Source organism: Dipodomys spectabilis, unplaced genomic scaffold, assembly GCF_019054845.1.
Source record: "Dipodomys spectabilis isolate Male_0828 unplaced genomic scaffold, ASM1905484v1 ptg000515l, whole genome shotgun sequence".
NCBI classification, from domain to species: domain Eukaryota; kingdom Metazoa; phylum Chordata; class Mammalia; order Rodentia; family Heteromyidae; genus Dipodomys; species Dipodomys spectabilis.
The window spans coordinates 1,355,685-1,361,849 of record NW_024871192.1 but is presented as its reverse complement, the minus strand read 5'-3'; the positions used below and the strand labels follow the sequence as shown (position 1 = coordinate 1,361,849).

General features: G+C 33.9%; 1 pseudogene; it reads left to right on the top strand.

The window, feature by feature from the left end:
• The first annotated feature begins 246 nt into the window (after positions 1-246).
• On the top strand, positions 247-340 carry LOC122099475 (annotated as a pseudogene).
• The last annotated feature ends 5,825 nt before the right edge of the window (positions 341-6,165 follow it).

Below are 6,165 nucleotides of genomic sequence, written 5' to 3'. Positions count from 1 at the left end.
TATAAAGACTTCAAAGTATGATCAAATTTAAAATGAAAAATACTTAAAATTGTCATTGACAAAAATTGCAAATGTGAGCATTTGACCAAACAATATAAGTTTTTTCCAATCTACCCAGAATTTTAGAGAAGTAAGATCAATAGCATTTTTAGGAACAATAAGGTTTCCTAGTTACAAACAGTCAAGCAAGGATATATGCCTGTATAAAGACTGCATCATTAACTACTTAAATTTACAGGATACTACATGCTTCAGCAGCACGTTTACCCAAATTACAATATAGAGATTAACATGGCACTTGCACAAGGATGATATGAAAATTTAAGTATTCCATATTTGTGATTCTTCAGATGCAAGAAATTAAAAACAGTTATTAAAAATTAATTACAAAAATACAAATGTAACAATAAATGTAATTCATTGAACTGAAAGTTAGTTTGACATCAGTGTACTAAATCCTCAACTTAGAAAAACCTTTACATAGCATAATCTTTACAAAACTTTTCAAATTAGATATCATTGTCATTTTATCCCAAAGAAATAAAATACTATAAGGACCTAGGAAAAAAAGGAATCTTAAACTGTTTCTATATGGAATGCTATCTGAAATAACACATTTAATCGTGAACCTATATATTATAAAACAATGTAGAATTCAAAGTATTATATCCAGGAACAAATGAAACACATTATGGACATTATACAAACAAAATACAGATTATTTTAAAATATAATTTTTTCATACAAGCACCAGAAATATTTTTAGTTTTTGTACTACTCATTTCAACAGATAAGTTAAAATGATTTCTGATTTAAATAATCACAAACCCAGCAGAAATCATTATAGATGTATACAAACAAATCTTGAATACATTTTGACATCAAAGTCAGGCAATTCACTTGAAAAATACGATGGAATCCATGAATTTTTAAAGTATGATATTGCAGTTGCTTTGTATTGTGAAAATATTTTGTATGGACACAAAGATGGATTGGCATTTTTGAAATTTAAGAAACTTAACCAAACCATTATGACTTAGGAGAACAATTTTTACAGCCTTCCACAACTTCAAAGTGGTAGTGATACATATTTATCCTTTTGGCAATATCAAATGCAGTTTCTTCCAAGTTCTTCAGACCTGGTTTCATATATGGTTCAATAGAAGGAGATCCAGCATATCTTTGCTATTTCTATTCCAAGCAGCAAGATGCAAGGGGGTCAAGAGGACTTTAGTTTGGGCATTGGTATCTGCATCATGATGAACTAAGAAGGAAGCCACTCTGTTATTATTCCACATATCAGCACTGTGCAGGGGTGTCCAGCCATTCACAGTTATTGCATGAATATCTGCCTTGAGCCACCAACACATGGACAATGTCAAAGTGTCCACTTAGGCTTCCCGATGAAGAGAGGTATACTCATCATCATCCCTAGTATTCACATGAATGTCCTTTTTGGAAAGTAGTCTCTGTACTGTAGTAAGCCAATTATTTTCAGCAGCCCACAGAAAAATTTGCTTGAATACTTCTCCATTTTTTTTACAAATGATATCATTCCTCACTTTTTCATCTTGTTCCTTGTCTTCATCAGAATTGCCTAACCAGAGACAATGAGTACCAGTGGGAATGGGGTGTATATGTATTCCCCAATAGTTCACGTTGGTTGAACTGGTCAGAAAAATCCAGTGAATTTTCTACATCTGTTATTTCACCATGATTTTTTTTCACTTTTTCCATTTTTACTATTCGAAATTATTCTAACTGGTGAGTAGGGAATTGATAGAGAGCAGAGGAAAGGTTTTCCTCCATATTCAAAGGTACAGACTGAAAATGAGGACCAGTGGTGTCTTCATGTGCAGCTATTCTAGGAATGAGAAAATATGAAATAATGCCTTCTATGTAAATGATTTGGGAAATGGCAGAGCAGAAAGTGAAATGATGCAACCAAAAATATAAAAGCAAAATAAATTAGGATAATTATGGATCAGTCATATTATCTATGAGAACCATGAAAGGGAGAGAGGAAGTGAGAGACAGATGTGCAATCACCTAGCTAGCCACAAAATCCATGACTCTGATCAATTTATAGAGCAAACAATTTTATTTTTTAAAAATAGAATTTATGTATTTATTGAAATTAGTATATAAATTTTAATAGCCTATATAAAGAGACATAGCTTTTACCAAATTACAGACAAGAATCTAAATCCCTGATAATTCTAGTAACAGATCTGACTGAAATCAGTTGTATCACACTTTTCCTGTAGAGTGAAGGAATAGGTCCAGGCTAGGAAAGCAGCCAGAGAAGGCAGGCCGATTGTCTCTGGGACAAAACTTTGTGGAAAATGGTATCAAGGATTAATTACTGGTGATCCACTTGCACTGGAAGTGTGAATCTGAAATATTGTTTGCTTATTCTGAACTATTGCTTTTATCATTATATGTTCCAAGAAGAAAAGGTGAGATGTAATTGATAGCAAAGGATTAGTAATACACTTTGACTTCTCATTAACCACATCAAAATCACATGAAGACAATAGAGAGGCCTACTTTTTTAGATGAATACAAGTGTCTTTAAAAACAAGGTAATTAAGCATTCCTACAAAGGACTTCTATTTTACTACTGCATTATACAGATGTTGGGTAACAAATAATGCATCTATTAGAAAGCTCTTAAAACTCATATGTTCAATAGTGAGTTATCTTATATTATATCATGGTATTTTTGTTTATGGTTTTAAGAAGAAATTTACTAGCTTCAATTTCTGACAGGACAATGTCATCACTGTACAACTTGCTTCTATACTCTAAGTTTTAAATTACTATCTAAGTATGTGCATTAGATAGCTATAGAGGAAAATCTAGACACCACACTGGTGGCTCATGTGTTTATCTTAGCTAATCAGAAAGATGAAATCTGAGGATTGTGGTTTGAAACCATACCAAGCAAAAAAAAAAAGGTCCATTAAATTCTGATTTGAAAGTAACCTGCAAAAGCTAGAAATGGAGCTGTGGGACAAGCAGTAAAATTCTACGCTTGAGAAAACTAAAACAAAATAACAACAAATTCTGGGACAGAGCCAGGCCCTGAGTTCAAGCCTAGTATTAGCACCAAATAAATGAATTAATTAATTAATTAATTAAAATAAATTAAGTGGTCACGTGTGGTGAAGCAAGTAAAATGTAACACCCATGATGACCGGATTGTGTATTACTTTGTAATAAGGCAAATTAACGTTTGTCCTAATCACTAATATTTTATTTGTACTAAACCCTGAATTTAGCATGTAAGCATATGTGTGTACATGTGCACACATGTGTGTATGTGTATATGTGTGCGTGCGCTGTTTCAATGTTGCTTTCCAATGTGGACAGGGTGAGGCTGAAAAGAACTAACTGTGTTGCAATGTATTTATTTATCAGTGTTCTTTCATGTCATTTCTTTGGAGCCACCCTTCTGTACATTTTATTTGTCAAATAATAACATCATCATAATCAAAGCATATACAACATTTAGTTAGATAAAAGAGAGCACTTTCAGCTCTTATTATATGATAGGTAAGAAGATACAGATATAATTAGGTATAAGTTATTGCTGTAAGATGACTGTCAGTACAAAATATGTATTTGACCTCTTAAATTGGTTATACTTTTAAGATATACTCATGGAGTGAGTTTGACTGACTTGACCAAACAGGCATTACTCTCTGGTTATTCCTGTGAAACACAAGGTGGATAAAGTCTTTCTGGATTTCTATTGAAAATAATTTTCTTTGTAACATCATTTCTATTCTCACTAAGATAATCAATCCTGTATTTATTAGGTTTGAATATCCCATCATATTGACGGAAAATCAGTATTGTGGATATGATTGTTAGATATACCTTTCAAAAGCAAACAAACAAAAAGCATGTGTCACCTCCAGATTGTGGATGCATTTGAAGTTGTTTTGTACATGCAATGGGATCTTCACTAATGGCTCTTTTGTGGGAGTAACTATCACAATTCTAACAAATAAGGCTTTTCGAATATCTTTTCCAATATAAATAACAACCCAGAGTATGTCTTGCAAATTCTGAAAAGCCTTTGAATATTTTAGTATTATTTCAGTTCATTGACTATAGAGTTAAAGACATTTCTGAAATAAATATTGTTAAGATCTGAAGATGTAAGTGGGTATATAGGCTTTTTTATGCATCATTTTATGAAAACCAAGTTTTTTTGAAAGTAAATGAAATAGAATAAAAGAATGTAAGTGAATTTGGATGCGGGTGAGCGAATTCTACTCAACCCAGCAAGAACTGACAAGAAGCAGACATCTTCATCCTGCAGTTCACAGACAAGGGACAACCCAGGAACCAAGACTCGGTGTGAGTAGAAGCCTGACATCCTCATTCCTTTTCAGGGAGCAAAAGAGGGAAGGCCACCCCTTCCGCCCACTACCAGAGATCTCCATCTTTGATACTAACAAAGGACAGGCTGAGTTGGTAACTCCAACTCAGGCCTTGGAAGAAAACAAGAGTCATTTAGCAGGTCACAGGAACCTAACCTGACCTGCTAGACTCAGCTCCACCCAGCGAAAAGTCACCCAGCCTGGGCCGAGCAAGCTCTGCCAGCCCAAGGAGTGGATTTCTTCACTTGATAAGCAGAGCCAGAGGCTGCCCCTCCCTACAGCAGCCTTGACAAACAATTGAAATTCAGTAAACTTAAACCCTGAGAAAGGCTCCAGGCTGGGCTCTGTGAGTGTCTCACAAGCTAGTCCCTCAGGGAAAAGCTACTGTTTGCTGAAAGGCCTCAACTCTATCCAGAACCTAGCTTCATTACAGCATCTCCAAACTAGAGGAAACAGCCATCTCCCACTTTTGTGATACTCACAGCAGATCTCCCTGCCATTGAACCAGCATGGGAGGAGGAGTACAAAACCCTAGGTAAAGCAGAGCATTTTTCTGCCTGCTCAAACTACCGACTTTAGAAACCAAGCAAGCCACAGGAAAATCAAACACCACAAACAGACCAGACTCCAACTAGAGACTGGTTAATGACACAAGGGAGATACAGGATCCTCCCATCCCCCCCAAAAAAATCAAAGAACTCTTTTTTAGTTTTTTATAAAAAAAATTTCCAAAACCTTTTTTTAAATTTTTAATTTTTAACATTTTTAAAAAAAATTGTTTTCTATTAAAATTTTTTCTTCCTCTTGTAATTTTTATTTTCATGGTATAAGTGTGTGTGCTTTTTTACTTGTTTTTTTTTTCTTTTCTCTTTTTATAAATTTTTTTGTTTAGCTCTACTGACCTTTTGATCCTTTTTTTCTTTCCTTCTCATTCTTTTCACCTTTTCTTCTCTTTTGTTCTTCTTTACATGACTTAATTGCTATTCTGCTCATCCTCAGATATACCCATAGTCGATTATTAGACCTTATCACCCATTGTGTACAAACTTAATCCAGGAATTTATTACTCAATTCAAAACCTTTTAGACTTAAATTCCTTAATACCAGTACTACTTCTTTATATCTATATAATATTTTAAACATTTCTATTTTTAAGTTTTTCATATCTCCCTTCTATCCTACCCTTATCTTATCCTATACAAATTCTTCTTTGAATATTATGTTTGTATTTTGCATAATTTTTAAGTTTTTAAGTGTTTCTCTTTTTAATGTTTAATATTTGTTCTTCTATTTTTTCTTGTCTCATTTTTTCTTTCTTTTATCTTTTTTTCTCTCTCTCTACTAACATTCTATTCAACCTATTTCCCGCTTTGAGATTAGGACTTACTTAACTCACCCTCTGCCTTTCCACATCCCTGTATTCCTATTTTTACCCACATCTCTCCCTAACCCTGATAATTTCAGGTTTGCCAAATTCTTCTTTGCAGTTCGTAGCCCATTAATACATAGTTGTTTGATGTTGAATAGATATATCTGTTGAACTAGAGTGTATCTTCAGACTTTTAACGCTGCAACTACAGACTTTGTTTGATGCTTACCTTAAGACAGTGTTCTAACACAAAACTGGTGTTACTTTCATCCCAAATGGGCAGGACAAGCCATAAAAACACAAGAAAAATGGCAAGTCCGGGTATCCTACTCCCACTCATGATACTCAGGGGACAGAACAGATAATGAATAATCCATTGGACAGTTCGCAAAAAGCTCTACA